At 34.2% G+C, this 18,659-nt stretch overlaps 1 protein-coding gene across 2 annotated transcripts in view; it reads left to right on the forward strand.

Annotated features, from left to right (window-relative positions):
• Nucleotides 1-18,659, forward strand: part of LRRC28 (leucine rich repeat containing 28) — a 194,817-nt gene that overhangs the window by 44,954 nt on the left and 131,204 nt on the right. The window contains exon 1 of one of the 2 annotated variants that reach the window (XM_027852019.1): nt 10,152-10,221. The exons of the other annotated variant lie outside the window; for it this stretch is intronic. The gene's annotated coding sequence lies outside the window, so the exon portion shown is untranslated. Of the gene's footprint in view, nt 1-10,151; nt 10,222-18,659 lie in introns of those variants that run through there. 2 annotated transcript variants of the gene reach the window in all.

Consider the following 18,659-nt stretch of genomic DNA (forward strand, 5'->3'; position numbering starts at 1 on the left):
TAGCTAACCTGGCCTGCTAGCTGTTTTCCAAAATAAGCATTCCATTCCCCATCTCTGTAAGCTTACACAGATAGTCACCTTTTTCTTCCCCCAACTTGGAATGTAATTCCACTTTATCTTTGTGTCTTAGAGTCTCTAGCTTTTATAAAGTTTATTACCTTCTACAAGAAATCTTTCCTAATCTTTCCAGTTATTAGTGCTTCATCCCTGCTGAAATGACCTTCTGTTTATCTCTATAATTTTTTTCCCTCAATAGAATGTAAGCACCTTGAAATCAAGATGTGTTTTGGGATTTTCCCCCATGCCTAGCACTCTGCTTTGTATCATAGTAGGCTTTTAATAAATGCTTGTTCAATTGAATTGGGTTATATAATAAGATAAATGTATGTTGAGGTCATAGAATTTTAATCAGTTTTCTGAAATATTAGACTCAATAGAAAAAAATTAATAGACAATATACTGTACTCAACTATTTTTTATTTTTTAAGAATATGAAAGGCGAAATGGTGGTGTTAGTGATACTTTGAGTGTAAATGCAATCATTTTACTTCATATAATTAGGTAGAGTAGATTTCCTGTAATAGATTAAGTTTCAAATGGAAGATGTAAGTTTTATATTGGATTTTGACCAAATAATCATGATGGATTTAAAAGTAAGGGATATTCTAGGCATAGAGATGACATATAAAAGAAGGTACAATTAGTGAGAATGAGAGAAATAAATAAAAATGCTCAAATGGTATTTTATTTGACTAAAGTGAAGAAACAGATTAATTTCAATTTGTTGTATGTGATATTTTTAAGAAATGAAGTGACATGTTAAAGTCAAATTTTTGCATACTATATTTATAGAGGGAAGAACATTGCATTGATAATAAAATTTCAATCTTCATATTTCAATTTTCCTGTTTCTAATGTAGTGCTTATATGACTTAACAGAGTGTTTAAAATTAATTTCAGATTTCATTGTCAGCCCACATATTTGTAGACTGGTAGATAACTTTGTCCCTCTCAAGTTTTGTCTTAGCTATATAATTAAATGAGGGCATAAATAATTAAGCTTAGACAATGTAAGTTTTTTCATCATTGCTTGACTTTATTTTACATTTTGAATCACTTAAAAATTCAAAGATTATTATTGGTGATGTTCATAGGATATGGAAGGATCTAAAGATATCACATGGCTAGTTAGTGACTAAGTGATAGAATCATAGAATTTTTGAGACCATCTAGTCTAACCTTTTCACTTTCCAAAGGAAGAAATTGAGATCAGGGAGGTTGAGGTGCATCTTTGCATTGTTCTTTGCTCCATCTGATTATTCTATTTATCAAATAAATTTTCTCTCTCTTATATCTCTTCTTTGCATCTTTTTAGTTAATTGGATTTCTCTTAATTATCTTTTGTAATGTCTTGAGAGTCAGAAAACTTAGGTTCCAGTCTTTACTCTGTTACTTCCTAGCTATATGACTCTGAGTCACTTAACTTCTCAAGACTCAGTTTTCTCACCAGTAAAATTGAGATAACAATCTTTGTACTATCTATCTCACAGACTTTGAGTAGAGTAAGTACTTTGTAAACCTCAAAGTGCTATAGAAATGTGATATGACAATTATATGACTTTATTTCTTCATTTTAACAAACGTTGTTGTTGAGTCGTTTCAGTTGTGTCTGATTCTTCATGACCCCATTTGGGGTTTTCCTGGCAAAGTACCTGGAGTGGTTTGTCATTTTTTTTCTCCAGCTCATTTTACAGATGAGGAATTGAAGCAAATAGGGTTAGATGACTTGCCCAGGGTCCCACAGCTACTAAGTGTCAGGCCAGATTTGAACGCAGGAAGATGAAAATGAATCTTTGTAACTCCAGGCCTGGCACTCTATCCATTGCGCCACCTAGCTGCCCTTTCAGCAAACATTAACGGAGCATTATTGTCTAAGACACTGCTAACTAGGAATACAAAGGCAAGGTCGGCCTGGCAGTAAGGAGCCTAGCGTGGAGTTCAATTCCAGGTTACCTGATTTTAAATCCAGAATTTTTTACACTACAGTGTTGTGGCTTTCTAACACTGTGATTCCAGTGGACAGTCAAGGTTGGCAAATACCCTTAAAACACTGGTGGTGTTCTCCACTATTGTCAAGGACATGCAGAAAGCATCTCAATAGGAGATTCAGGTGTTTGTAGAGAGCAAATCAGATAACTGAGTATATTAAGTTCATATCTTTTGTGGATCAGTCAAAAAAATTGGGAATGTTTAGCCTAAAAAGTGAAGACTTGGGGGGAGGTTGTTGATTATCTTCAAGTATCTAGTTACTCTAGTAAAGAATTAGACAGCAGAATGACCAGAGATGGGAGACAATTGCTGTAGTCCTTATGAAGTGATGATAGCCTGAACGAGAATGGTCGTGCCATTGTAAGTAAAAAGGAAAGGGGTTTTAGAAATGATATTTATTCTCTTTTTAAAAAGTGGCACAGAGTTAATTTAATTATCTTGAATTTCTTACACAACTTGGGTTTACATATTATTGTTACTGAAAGGAATTCCAATATTATATTTTAATGTCTCAGTCTGGCAACTTAGTAGTTTGTATTTATTAATGGCTATTTCTTAGCTCTTCTCTATGTTTTTGTACCATTATTCACTACATTTTCTGCCTTAATTCAGTGTATTTATTTCTGTTGTTTTCCAGAAATTATCTTTCCTAAAAAAATAGACTATATTCATGTTTTGATCACTGATATAAATCATTTGATAGAGAGCATAGTTTAAAACCAAAGGCTTTTGAGTGTTAGAATGTATGTATATTTCTCAAAAATAAATGTTGTGCACACATATAAGATACTTATTTTGTTCTTTAATTTATTTGTATATACATGTTGCTTATAACATATGTAAGTTATAGCATCCTGTAGGACTTTATTTAAAATAAGATTGTTTCCTCAGCCAATAATGTTGTGGTTAAGCATTGTTTTAGTGAATGAAAGTTTATTGGTTTGCCTAATGTTGATGTAATGAGGAATAATTAAAATAAATTTTGATATTGTTATATTACTTAACTACAATTAAAAAATATTGGCATTGATGTCCTGTAATTTAATTATTTTCCATACTCTTGCAAAATGCTTGATGCTAGTTGAAAATAAAGGATTCTTATACTTGTAATATGTTACTTTGAAGACTTTATAGTTTGCTTCAATTGTTCATATGCATTTGAAAATTAGTAAAGAAAACTGATATATTAAAACCTTGGTTAAAAAAAAACAGAAAAGGAAAAAGCCCTGCAGGTATTGATTGTAAAGGTCCTTGATTCCTTAGATTAAATATGTTAGATGTCAGCTCTCACTCCTTAGATGCTGTTGCCATTCAGAATTACAAGAAACATTTATTTTTGTTGGGGTTTTTCTTGGAAAATTTTTGTTATAATAGATGACTTTGGGAAAGGAAAGGAGTTACATTGGGAAATGTAGGTGATGTAAAAATAAAAGTATATTAATAAAATTTATTTTAAAAAGAAACCATTTTGCTTACATATGCCACCATCTCTCCCTTAACAGTGAGCTCTAGGACTTTATGTTGATTAGTACCCCCTAGAAAAAATCCTAAAAGAAGCAAAGAAAATCCTTCCATATTTTGAGGAGATGAAAGATTTATGGAAATACTTGGGCAAGAATTTCATAGGATGAAAAAAAAAATTGGGGCAGTTTATCTATACCCACAGAGAAAATATCCACCCCAATGAGATAACAGATCCATTAAAATTAATAATTTGAAGCAGACCATTCTAGAGTTTGGCCCTCAGTAATTCTTTATACCCTCAATAATCCATTATACAAGCTTTTACTACTTGTGGGTAAATGTTTTTGTTTAGTTCAGCTTTTGGTATCTTGCCCTATTACTTTGGTTCATGTGAGTGATCCATAGGAGATTGGAATGTAAGGCTTCCTGACATAGCATCCATCATCAGCAAAGAGATGAGCTAACTGTCCTTGGCCCAGCTATACTAGGAGGAGAGCAAATTAATGACTTCATAAAAAAATATTAAAAATATGACACCTACTTTACCCTTCTTTCTTCTCTCTAGTCAAATTTTGAGGGAAAATGTTTATACCCAATGCTCTTATTTTCCCTCCAACTCTTTGTAATAAGAATTCCATGTACCTGTTGGACTACTCCTCAGTCTCCTTTATTGAATCTTCAAGGTACTCCCACCAACTATGGGTATTTCCCAGTGCTCTTCCCTGGGCTCTCTTTTCTTCTCTTCTCTTCTCTCTCTGTACTGTTTTTCTTGGTGGTCTTATCAGCTTCCTTGAAATCATCTCTATGCTGATGATTCTTAGATCTGCTTATCCATTCCTAACCTCTCTCTTGACCTCCAGTCTAGCATCCCTGGCTGCCTATTGGACATCTTGAACTGTATGTCTTGTAGACATTTTAAAGTCAAGATGTCCCAAGCTGTACTCATTATGTTTTCCCCTAAACCCTTCCATCTTCTTGACTTTCCAACTATTATCAATATTGCCATCTTCCAAGTTACCCAGCTTTACAACCTAGGTGTGTCATCCTCTACTGATCCCTTTCTCTAACTCCCTATATCCAATACGTTGCCAACGTCTACTGATTCTACCTTCCCAATATCTCTCATACCTTTTTCTCTGACACCACTACCATTTTGTGTAAGCATTCATTACTTCACAGCTGAACTATTGTAGTTGCTTTCTGGTTCATCTCCCTACTTCAGATTTCTCTTCCTATTTCTAGTCCATCCTCTACTCAGCGGTCAAATCAATCTTCCTAAAGTATAAGTCTTACTGTCCCACACTCCTTCACTCCCCATTCAGCAAACTCCACTAATTTCCTATCACCTCTAAGATAAAATTTTAAATCCTCTGCTAAAACCCTTTGTAACTTTCCCCCCTCCTACATTTTGAGTCTCTTTACATTCTATATGCTCTGTGATCTAGTGACAACTGACTTCTTTTCTTTTCTTCTCACAGGACACTCAGTCTCCAAACTTGGTATTTTCACTGACAGTCTCCTATTCCTTGAATGCTTTCTCTTCTTATTTCTGTCTCCTGACTTCCCTGACTTCAAGTCCTAGCTAAAATCCCACCTTTTACAAGAAGCCTTTCCTGATCCCCTTTAATGCTAGCATCTTTCTTCTGTTATCATCAGTTTAAACTGTATATGTCTCTTTTGTCCATAACTGTTCTCATGTTGTTTAATAGACTGTGAGCTTCCTGAGAGGAGAGGCTGTCGTTTTTTCTTTTCTTTTCTTTGTATCTCTCACACTTAGCACAATTTCTGACACATGGGTGAAGCTGAATAAATGCTTATTGGTTAACTGACTGTAATATGACTTCCATCTTTATTGTTGCACAACCCAGGGGTATGATAGAGCCAATTTGAAGAAGCTAACCTGATTGTTAAATTTTTATTCTGAGCATTTATACTGTTAAATTTTCAATGTGAGCATACACACCTTGGAAATCAGAAAATGCTACAAATTGGGGTTTATTTTGTTCATTGTCTAGACTTGAAAGTGATAAAGAAAATGTTAATAATGCAGATTAAGCTTAGAAATGTGTCTTGTGTATTTTTTTTTTTTGAGCACCTATTTTTAAGTATGTACCAGCACTCCCCTGCACTATTCCCTTCCTCATATCTAACCTGTGCACACTAAGGTCTTAAAGTTTATTGAATTAATTAAACTAAATATTAGCTGAGATGTATACTCAGAAAATAATAGTAAGTGTATCATACAAAATCCTGTATTTTTTTTTATGCATCCATATTTGCCATTCTTTCAGGTTTTAATCTTTATTACTAAGAGCGAGTAGTAAAAGTACCTCACTAGTGAAGTGTGATTTATTTTAAAAATTGAAGTTCTAATACTTAGAAACAAGGAAACAATATAGTAATCTTGTTTTGCAAGTCATTGAAATTAGACAGTATATATTAGTACCAAAGATAAAACCCAAACCATAAATACTCTAAACAAAGCAAACCAATTATTTAGTCAGTAGCATATGTTCTAGGTCTCACTGTCATATAGTAGCCCCAGTAAAATGTCTATATTGAAAAGATGGGCCTTTGCTGTGATGTGAAGCTTAGGTGCAGTAAAACTACTTGTAGTTTCCTTACAAGCAATCCAATTTGCTCTCTACCTCTTCTTCAACTCAGCCCTAGCTTATTGTTTGTCCTAGATATACATAGTGTTGGACAAGTTCTACAGGGCATCCAATCAGATGCATTTTGAAATCTGGGCAATAGTTATTCTTCATCCATGTGGTCTTCCCTGTGTGTATGTAAAGACCAAATTAATTTGAGTACTTAGAGATCTGCTTCAGGAGAGTACAGTGCCTTGGAGCATGTTGTGGTCAATATGATGTCGTCCGCGTTCAGGAACATCTAGAAGACCTCACTGATTCACTGACAATCACTCCTCAACCTAGACTCTGCTGAATTTCCTCCATCTTAGTGGCAAATATTTTGGTGAGCATATATCTCCCTGTTTCATGCCTCGCCTGATGGTTATTATCAACTATTAGTTGAACAGTATTATTTTGGTTGTTTCTGTTATTTTTCTGAACAACTAACGATTAACATTACACAGACAGGAATATAAAGGAGCAAGGTGAGTGTGCACAGGCTACAACATATACAATGAGAAACTCCAAAGAATAGGAGTGGAAAATGTCATCAAGTAATTGTATAGCAGAAAGAGAAGATGGGTCCTGTGGCAAAAGTGAGGAATGACAGGTAGAGAGCCAGATTGCTCCACTAGTCCCTCTGAGTCGTCAGGAGAAATTGAGGAAACATACATCATGTTGGGTGGACCCTCACTGGTGAATTTTAAGACATAGATAAGATTCTCATAGGATGGCTAAGTATGGATGGTTCTTTTCAATCTCTTTGGAGAGAAATTCCAAATCCATTTGAGCAGATGTACCAAACAAAATTAGTTCTGTTTGGAATTACTGCTATCACCTCTAGTCACTAGGGATCTAAATGATGTCAAATCCAAGAGATTGGCACCTATTTTATCTAAGATACCCATACTGTGAACTTAGTATGAGATGAAGACCCAATGTTTAATTGTATTATATTAATGTTTTTATGTTAATACAGTATTGATTTCATTATTTTCAGCATCCAAAGTAGGGGTTACTTCAATTTATAAAAGATTGTTCAAGGTCTATAAATTTGGCACAATTATATATTTCAGTGGATTTTGTAGGGGCATTAGCAGAATATCTCAGCTGTTATTTTGTTATTGTGAGGAACTGAAAAACCTCCCTTCCACTAATGCAGATCAACATCTTCTCTGGAACTTATAGTTTTACAAAGTTGCCTGGGATTCTGAGAGGTTAAATAACTTGACCAGTGTCACTTAGCCAATATGTGTCAGAGGCATGACTTGAATAAGTTTTTCTAATTCTGAGGCTAATTCTGTGTTGTCTTGTCTTTCATTTCAGTAGATGTCTGTTTATATTTAATGTAGGCCAAAATACCTAAAGTGCTATATTGTATTTAGTAAATCATCACATACTTGAAGAATATAGGACATTATAGTTTAGTTCTACTTGAATGCTTTCTTAGCATGTCAGTTTTTGAGGACTGTGACAGTAGAGCGCCTGCTTTGAAAGGTCTCTTGAGCCAGAGAAGCTGGATCTATTAATGGATTCTGTGTGTATATTACTAGGATTGGTCTTAAGTTGGGAAATACTTATCATTAGAACTGATGCAGACCATAGTTTCCCTACCTTAGCAGGTGGTGTTTGTGAGCTACTGCAGCTAGAAAAATGAATCATCTGCTAGCCAATCTTTTGGTGATGATCCTCTCTGAATTTGGTAAGGTTAGTCTTCAGATGACAGCCTGTCACTAAGTTTGGACTCAATGTATTTATAACTCAGTAGGAGCTTTTGGAGCTTTTGATGCACTAGTCAGATTTCAGAGTCCTTTAATAAAATATTGTAGTAAGACATCAATAATGATTTTTGAAAATTCTGCAATTAGTAATGATTTAAAAAAATTTTTAAGATGGCAACTGCTTTTTAGCCTTTTTTAATAGGAAATCAGACATATTACTGCACAGTTTTTTTAGTTTCTTATTCTGAAAAATATTTACTCTAAATATGAACCATTGAGGTTTTCTTAAACATTTTTACCATATGCTTTTCATTAGGCAGGAGGACATTTCCAAGGCTCTTTTAGATGGAAGAGTTTTTACATTGATTCTAAATTGATTAAATTATTTTTTTAAAATTTAATTTATTTTATTTTTCATTAATTCATTTATTTTTAGTTTTCAACATTTGCTTCCATAAGCTTTTGAGTTTTAAATTCTCTCGCCCTCCCTCCCCTCCTCCTTCCGCAACGCGACATGCAATCCGATATAGGCTCTACATATACATTCCTATTAAACATATTTTCACATTAGTCATGTTGTAAAGAAGAAATAAAACCAATAGGAGGAACCACATGAAAGAAGAAACAAAGCAAAACAAAAGGGGAAAAAAAAGAGCAAATAGTATGCTCCGATCTGCATTCAAACTCCATAGTTTTTTATCTGGACATGGATAGCATTTTCCATCATGAGACTTTTGGAAATGTCTTAGATCCTTGCATTGCTGAGAAGAGCTAAGTCTATCAAACTTAGTCATCATACAACGAGGCTGTTACTGTGTACAATGTTCTCCTGGTTCTGCTCACTTCACTTAGCATCAGTCCGTACAAGTCTTTCCAGGTTTTTCTAAAGTCTACTTGCTTCTCATTTCTTATAGTTAAAAATTTAATTTGAAAAATTAACAAAATCATTTTTCTTTATTCTTTTCTCTTATTTCCTTTATCTCTCTTTTTTCTTTGTTATAAAACCATTGTAACAAATAAACACAGTCAATCAAAACTGATTCCCACATTGACCCTGTCCAAAAAATGTGTTTCATTCTGTACCCTGAGACCATCAACTTTCTGTTAAGAGATGGGTGACTTGCTTCTTCATGGGTTCTCAGGAATTGTGATTGACCATTGGGTGGTTATTGTGTTGATCAAAGTTCTTAAGATAGATAAATAGATAGAATGTTAAGCACTAATCTCAAGGGTCTTAGATTTTAATAGGGAAAAACAAGGCATAAAGGGGAGCTGGAATGAGGAGGAGTAGGGAAGGGGAGAGTAGGAGGTGATGAGGGAAGGAAAGTAAGCAAGGGAGCAAGGCAACCATTGTGGAGGTAGAGCAGATTGGAGTGTGAGCTGAAAGTGAAGTAAGCAGCAGAGTTGGGCCTTCTCTTGATATTACGATTCTGGACAAGGACTCACCAATCAGTACATAGGCCTCAGCGTAAAGTTATAAGGTTATTATTTTATAAATTGTTCTTTTGGTTCTTCTCATATCTCTCTGCCTAATTTCTTACATTTGTTCAAGTTTTCTCTAAAACCATTTCCTTCATTATTTCTTGTAACACAGTAGTATTTCATTAAATTCTTGTACCATAATTTGTTCAGTCTTCCTCCAATTCATCAGCATGCCCTTAGTTTCTAGTTCTTTGTTGTCACAAAAATGACTGCTGTGAATATTCTTGTATCATATGAGTCCTTTTTTTCTTTTTATTTGATCTCTTTTGGGGATAAGCCTAGTAGAGGTGTTGCTGGGTCAAATGGTATGGACAGTTGACTTACTTTGGGGCATAGTTCCCAATTGCTTTCTTGAATGGTTGAACTAATTGATAGCCTCACCAGCTGTGCATTAATGTGTCTGATTTCCTATAACCTTTTCATCATTTGGCATTTTCTTTTTTTATCCTCTTTGCCAATATAATAGGTATGAAGTGAAACCTTAGAGTTGATTTAATTTGCTTTGCTTGAATGTTCCCAACTTCCAGGTCATATGAAAAACAAGATGGAGGACTAGACATTTTCTCCTATTACCATGACCTGTTAAAACTCTCCAAAATAAGAATTATGCACAAGAAATAATAGAATTACAGTTCTAGTCATGATCTAAGACAGTGGTATCAAACTTAAATGGCAGTGAGGGCCACTAAACCATACATAAGGATCCTCATAGGCACATATTGACATTATCTATGTTTTATTATATTTTTTATTGATTTTGTTAAATGTTTGCCAATTACATTTGACTCTGATTCAGGCTGCACTTGAGAGTTTTGTGGGCCCATGGACTGTGTTTGACATTTTTGATCTAAGACACCAAGAACCATATTAAGGTAAGAAATCTATGAACTAACAGCATAAAAGCTACTCCCTTATCCCTAACTTATTCAACACTCATTCCCTCATTAGCTACTATGCTTTGGTAGAGTTGCACAACCCATCCTAGAGGCTTGCAGCAGAACTCATCTCTGCTTCCTACCCTTACCCTGTGCTGTAGAGGTGAAGATATAAAAATGTGGAAAGCTTTCTCTGTCTGTGAGCATAGTATACCAGCAGACTTCAGTCAACCTGAGAATTAAAAAACAGTGGGAACTAGGGCAAGATGACAGCATGAATGTGGGGCTTTATCAGACCTAAATGAAAGGAGACTTGCATCCAGCTAAGGCCAGTTCTGTCCCCCTAGAAGTCACATGGGACAAGACTGAGGCCAGTGAAATGTGAATTCTCCAATGTGGGAAGAATCTCAGAGTATTTTGAAGTCTAGCCCACAAGGAAATTGCTTTCAAAGGGAAGAAGTCAGAAAGTGAACAAGAAGGGAATATGAGGGAAAAATGACTAAAATTATTGAAAATCTCAGGAGGAAGAAATCTTAGTAAAGAACTAGATGGAAGATATTAAGGAGAAGGGAATTTGGTCAACAGATCATCTAAAGGACTTCAAATATCTCCAACAAAAGAGACAAAGGAAAATGAATCAACATCTGATAAAGCAAAAGATTCTGTGGATTCCCAAGAGACCAAGGCATGTTCCCTAATGGTTCAAGAGAGAAATAAGAATTGAGAAAACAGAATTTATAACCTGCGGGCAGAAATAATTGGCAGAATTAAAAAAAATTGAATCTGTGGTGGCAAATCTTACCAAAGTAGCAAAAGAGAAAACAATGGATTGGGAATGCAAAATCATGGAAGTGAAGGACAGTCTGGAAGAAGAGAAGCAAAAAGCACTGATGTTAAAAGAGATCATGATCTCTATGCAAGCAAAACATAATGATCTCCAGGATAGAATACATAGAGACAACTTTAGATCTCCTAAAACATTATAATTTTAAAAAATTCAAAATATTATAATGCAAGAAATAATGTAAGAAAATTGTCCAGAATTTCTAAACACAAAAAACAAAGTGCCTATCAAAAGAATCCATAGATCACCACCAGATACTGCCCTGTGCTTTAAAGTCCAAAAGACATGGTGGTTAAATTTTACAATTTCAGTTGCAAACAACAAATTCTGAAAACAACCAGAAGAAAGAACTTCAGATATAAAGGAAAGGAAATTGTCGTTTTTATTATATTAGCTCAGCCTACCCATGATAATATAATAAAAATGACAATTCTGCCTAAATTAATTTACTTATTCAGTGTCATACCAATCAAACTACCAAAAAATTATTTTATAGAGCTAGAAAAAATAGTTACAAAATTCATCTGGAAGAACAAAAGGTCAAAAATATCAAGGGAATTAATGGAAAGAAATGCAAGGTAAGGTTGCCTAGCCATACCAGATCTTAAATTGTATTATAAAGCAGCAATCATCAAAACTACTTGGTACTGGCTAAGAAATAGACTGGTAGATCAGTGGAATTGGTTAGTTACACAAGACACAATAGTTAATGACTATAGTAATTTACTGCTTGATAAACCCCTTTTGGGATAAGAACTCACTATTTAACAAAAACCCCTGGGAAAACTAGAAAACAGTATGGCAGAAACTAGGCACAGACCAAAATCTCACACCATATACCAAGATAGAGTCAAAATGGGTAACGATTTATATATAAAACCTAATACTATAAGCAGACTGGGAGAGCAAGGAATACTTTACCTGTCAGATTTACGGAGAAGGGAGGAATTTATGACCAAACGAGATAGAGAACATTATGAAATACAAAATGAATAATCTTGATTACATTAAATTAAAAAAGGTTTTACACAAAGTCAATGCAACCAAGATTAGAAGGAAATCAGAAATCTGGGAAACAATTTTTACAACCAGTATCTCTGATAAAAGCCTCATTTCTAAAATATATAGAGAACTGAGTCAAATTTATAAGAATGTAAGTCATTCCCTAATTGATAAATGGTCAAAGGATGTGAACAGGCAGTTCTCAGATGAAGAAATTAAAGCTATCTATAGTCATATGAAAAAAATGCTCTAAATCGCTATTGATTAGAGAAATACAAATCAAAATGACTTTGAGGTACCACATCACACCTATCAGACTGGCTAACGTGACCAAAGAGAAAAATGATAAATGTTGGAGAAGATGTGGGATAATTGGAACACTAGTGCGTTGTTGGTGGAGTTGTGAAATGATCCAACCATTCTGGAGAGCAATTTGGAACTATGCCCAAAGGGCTATAAAACTCTGCATACCCTTTGACCCAGCAATACCACTTCTAGGTCTGTATCCCAGAGAAATCATAAAAAGGGAAAAGGACCCACGTGTGCAAAAATATGTATAGCAGCTCTTTTGGTGGTGGCCACGAATAGGAAATTGAGGGGATGTCTGTCAGTTGGGGAATGGCTGAACAAGTTGTGGTATATGAATATAATGAAATACTATTGTGCTATAAGAAATGATGAGCAGGTAGACTTCAGAAAAACCTGGAAAGACTTATATGAACTAATGCTGAGTGAAATGAGCAGAACCAAGAGAACATCGTACACAGTAACAGCCACATTGTGTGATGACTAACTTCTCAGCTCTTCTCAGCAATGCATGGATCTGAGACAACTCCAAAGGACTCACAATGGAAAATGCTATCCACCTCCAGAGAAAGAACTTTGGAGTCTGAATGCAAATGAAAGCATACTATTTGCTCTGTTTTGTTGTTGTTTTGTTTCTTCTTTCTTGTGGTTCCTCCCATTGGTTCTAACTTTTCTTTGCAACATAACTAATGTGAAAATATGTTTAATATGAATGTATATGAAGAGCTTATATCAGATTGCACACCATCTTGGGGAGAGGGAGAAAATTTGGAACTCAAAATCTCATGGAAGTGAATGTTGAAAGCTGAAAATAATTAATTAAAAAATTAAAAGAAAGAAAATTAAAATAACACAAAGACTGTTCTGTACCTACCAAAAACTGTAAGAAAGAATTGAATAATGCATTCTGAAAAGCAAAAGGGCCTCAGGATTTAGCCCCTGGTGACATACCCTGCAACCTTAACCTAAAATTCAATGAAAAAAAGACTGACTTTTAATAAAAAGAGATATTTGAAGCATTTCTACAAAGAAAACCAGACATGACCATATTATTTAATTTGTGAACTCTAAGTGATGGAAATACAAGAAAGTAGAAAATCCAAGGAAAGCATAAATGTAATAAATTACCTGGGGAGAGGGTGGGAACTATCAAGAAAAAGACACCTATAGACTAAAAACAAAAACAACAAAATAACTACAGGGATATTTCTTTCTAAAAGTACAAAGAGATAAAGGTGAAAGGATAATGTAAATAGAATTGAAGGTAGAGAAATTGACCTGAAACATTTCATATGTTTCTTAAATTTCATAATGCTCCAACTATATATGATGAGTCTATGTTTTTGTTTGTGTGCAGAATGAGAAGGCAGTTAAAAGAGGACAGGAGAGGTACAAGATAAAGGGTAATGTATAATATAGCCTAATAAAGTCAATGGTAAGCAATGAAGAGAATATAACTCCTGTAGTCTCTCAGAAAGAAGGTGGCCTAAGGAGATTTGGTGAGGTAACAAAAGCAGGAATCAAAATAGGGGCAAAGAAAAGGAGACATTTTGATTCTCTGCTAGGAGGGAGTCCAACTGCAAAATGTTCCAATAGGGAGAGAGAAAGAGATCGTGTGGGAAGAAAAGGGAACTTTATAATGGCTTTGTTGCTTAGAGAGACCATTATCTCTGAGAAAATGTTTTGCCTCCATAGACAGCATCTTGTTTCAGAAGAAAGAGAATTAGTGCTCCTGGGGGAAAGGGAAACTGGCAGCCATAAGGATGGGAAGTCATGGACCTAGGAGATTTAATGGCAAATGGGGGGAAATAATCATGTAAAGGGCAGGGTGTACTAAGGAACTTTTAAATCAGGAGCACAGGAAAATATCTATTATAGGGCACTTTCTTCTCTATCTCCTCCAAGTATTTATAATTATAATATTGAGGCACCATGGAAAAAAGAGAGATGGGAGCAATATCTGCAAGGCACTAAAATAGAAAGTGTTTAGAAGGAACTCAAAATAGGGACCTCCAAAGCTTTAACTGCATGAGAAATATGTGAACTAAGGAAGAAATAAATAAGTAGGACCATGAAATTAGAAAATAAAGTCTAGAGTAGACAGAAAGTGAAGAGAAATAATGAAGACAATGAGGGAAAGAAATCCTTTTTAGAAAAAAAAAGTTTCAGAAGAAAAAACAAACAAGTTGCAGGGTAGAAGGTGATGGGGAATTTTACTTGATTACCTGAGAGAAAAAATAAGGAAAGAATTAGATAAGAAAAAGAAAAGAGAGAAATCTAGTTAGGCAAAACTTTAAAACTAGAGAGAAGAGCAACAAACTGAATGGGAGGAGCAGTTGAAGGTGGAAGGGAAGAGAGCCAGTGGAACTTGGGTAATGGAGGAGACTAAGTGATATCCTTTGTGGAGAAAAAAGAGGGAGGAAAGACTAAGAAAAAAATGAGAGAAAATGAGGTAAATATAAATCTAACATTCATAACTTTAAAAGTAAATGGATTAAACAATCCAATAAGATGGAATGTGACAGATTAAATGAGAAAATAAACCCCACAATCAGTTACGTACAAGAAACACTTAAAGACATATAGCAGATATAAATGAGGGGCTGGAACATAATTTACCATGCATTATTTAAATTAAAAAAAAACCAAACAGGTGTTGTAATCATGGTTTTATATAAAGCAAAAACAAAACTACATAACACAAAAAGAGATCAACAAGAAAACTACATTATGCTAAAAGCAACTATGAATAACAAACCCATAGCAATCTTATATTCTCTAAGTAAGTTAGTATCAAATTCATAAAGGAAAAATTAACTAAATTACAAGAAGACATAGATGAGAATGTAATAGTGGCCAGGGATTTTAATATCTCTCAGTTTTGGACAAATTAAAAAAAAGTAAAAAGTAAAAACATAAAATTTACTAGATTGCTAAAAGAAAAACTAAAAGAAAAGATTTGTGGTGTCTTCTAAATGGAGCTGCTAAACAATATTTCTTAGCACCACATGTAACTTTTACAAAAATTGACCATATATTAGGCACAGAGATAGTTCCAATAAATGTGGAAAGGACAAAAATAATAAAAATTTTTTTAGACCATAATGCAGTAAATATAGTAATCAGGGAGCACGTTTATCCTTAACAATGAAATCCTAAATAAATGGATCAAAGAACAAATCATAAAATTATAATTATGTAAGATGAAATTATATTGAAACAACAAACTAAAATTTTGAGGACACCACTACCACTTAGGGAAAGATTATATCCCTAAAAATCTGTTAATAAAACAAAAAATTGAAAGATTAATTATATGTTTAAAAAATACTAAAAAGCACAAAAGAAAATATTAAAAATTAGAAGAGAAATAGATAAACTATAAACTAAAAAGACTATAGAAATAATGAAAGTAAAATCTGGTTATTTGAAAAGGTTAGCAAAAATGATAAACCTTTAGTTGACCTGATTAAAGAGAAGAGGTAAGAAAACGCAATCAATAAAGTGGCAAACAAGCAAAACAAAAATTACAAAACAAGATGATTTTAGGGTTATAATCAGTTTTGTTGGTTAAGTTATTCTTCATTATAAGCCTATAAATCTTTTGCCTTTTGTAATATATTCCATGCTCTCTACTCCTTTATGGTTGTGGTTACTAAATACTGTGTGCTCCTAATTGTGCCTCCTCAGTACTAGAACTATTTCTGGCTGTTTGCAATACTTTGCTTTGACCCAGAGTCTCTGAATTTTAGCTATAATGTTCTGTGAGTTTTCATTTTGGAGTTTCTTTTAGGAGGTGACTGGTTGATTCTCTTTATTTTCACTTTACCTTCTTATCTAAGAGTTTTTTTCATGATTTCTTGAAATATGATATCTAGACTCCCATTTTGGTTATGGCTTTCAGAGTCTGATGACACTTAAATTATCTCTCCTTGATCTGTTTTCCAAGCCAGTTTCTTTTTGACACGAGATACTTTATATTTCTATATTTTTCAGTGTTTGTTGTATCATTCCTTTTTGTCTCATGGAGCTTATATACTATTGGAAAACTATGACATTTACACATTTAAGCATATTCCAAGGTAGGCTGTGATAGGAGAAAATATAGTTCTTAAATTAAGAACATAGGCAAATTAGAGGAGGGAAGGAACACTTAAGTTAGATTGAATTAGCAAAGGCTTTATGGAAAAAAGTGGCATCTTAGGCTACTGTGTACCAGACACTTCTAAATGGAGCTGCTAAACAATATTTCTCAGCACCACATGTAACTTTTATAAAAATTGACCATTTATTAGGTCACAGAAATAGTTCCAATAAATGTGGAAAGGACAGAAATAATAAAAACATTTTTTAGACCATAATGCAATAAATATAGTAATCAGGGAGCACATTTATCCTTAACAGTGAAATCCTAAGCATTCAGCCTTAAATGAAGACAGAAATTTCATTAGATAGAGATATGGAAAGAGGGAGATCATTTTCACCCTTTGAGAATATATGAAGACAGCATATTGAGTTCAGAGAATGAATAAAATTTACTGAACACTTGCTGTGTGCTAAGTGTTGTGCTAAGCACTGAGGATACAAATAAAAATCACAGAAAATTCCTTCCTTAAGGAGCTTACGTTCTTTTTAAAATTATATTTTATTTCTTTCAATCAGCAAAAATCTGTTTTCTTACCCCTGTCCCTGACTCCCTCAACTGAAAACCAAGTAAAACAAAATGCATCACAAACATGTATGGTCAAACAAAATAAAATTCTGCATCAGCCAGGTCCAAAATATTTTGTCTCAGACCTAACTTTTGAATCCACCTGGCATATTTTCTGATTAATCCTCTGCAGATGTGGTTGATCGTTATGCTAATGAGTTTCTAATTCTTTCGAAGCTGTTTGTCTTTACCATATTGTTATCATTGTATAAATTATTCTCCTTGCTTCTGTTCATATTTCATCCTACGTCAATTCATACATGTCTTCCCAGGTTTCTCTGAAACTATCTTCATCATTTCTTATAGTACATAGTATTTTATCATATTTATATGCCATCACTTGTTTAGCCCTTCCCCAATTTATGGGCATCCCTTCAGATTCTCATTCTTTGTCACCTCAAGACAAGTTATAAATATTTTTGTACATGCTTAAGACTGATCCCTGCCTTAATCTGCTCTCCCTCCAATTCCATTTCCCCCTTCTTCCTTTTTCCTCCTATTTCTCTGTTGAATGAAATGTATATCTAATTCTGTGTGTATGTATTCTTTTTTCCTTTGACAAGTTCAGATGAATGAGGTTGAAGTGTCAGTTGCTCTCCCTGTCCCCTCCTCCGTTGTATAGATGTCTACTTGCATATTTTTATTATCTAAGTAAGTTATTCTTGTCTTTAAGCTTATATCCTTTGCCTTCTGAAATATCATATTCCAAGTTCTTTGCTCCTTGATAGTGGTGGCTGCTAAATCATATATGATCCTTACTCTGGCTCCTCAGTACTTGAATTCTTTCTTTCTGCCTGCTTCCAGTATTTTTTCTTTGACCTAAGCTCTGGATTTTGGCTATGGTGTTCCTGAGAGTTTTACTTTTAGGGTTTCTTTCAGGAGGTGACTGGTAGATTCTGTTTCCACCTTGGTTCTAAGTGATCTGGGCAGTTTTCTTTTAAGATTTCTTGCAGTATGATGTCTGGGCTCTTTTTTTGGTTGTGACATTCAGATAGTCCAATGTTTCTTAAGTTTTTTCTTCTCTTTCCAGGTCAGTTGTATTTTATATGAGATAATTTTCTTCTTCCTCCTCCTCCTTTTTCATATTTCTTGTTGTTTCATGGAGTGATTGTCTTTTATTTGACCCAGTCTTATTTTCAAGGAGTATGTTGTCACATGTGAAATTTAACAAAAATGTAAACTGAGGTATATTTCTCCAGGCAAAATAACATTTATTAATAAAGCATCATACCTATTAATGAAGGGGTCAGTGACTTGTCTTCTTTTATGCCAAAGGCCCAGAATTGAAAATGTAACTCATTGTTACAAGCATAAACGAAAGAACAGAACAAAAACCATGTAATCGGCCGGTATCACAAGGGTGAGGGATCATGATTAGATGTGTTAACGAAAGCGGGCATAGCATATGTGTGAGATGAAGACCACCTCTCTCTATCTCTAAGGAATGGTTTTGTGAATTTGTAGGTCCCAGCTGCATCCTGTGGTTATTGATAGGGACCCAGGTATGTAGACTCAATGGCAGCCAAGGCAGATAAGACCACCTTTTTAGTTGCTAAAGATGGGACAAAGTCT

This window comes from Vombatus ursinus, unplaced genomic scaffold (genome assembly GCF_900497805.2).
Source record: "Vombatus ursinus unplaced genomic scaffold, bare-nosed wombat genome assembly UNPS02009205.1, whole genome shotgun sequence".
NCBI classification, from domain to species: Eukaryota; Metazoa; Chordata; class Mammalia; order Diprotodontia; family Vombatidae; genus Vombatus; species Vombatus ursinus.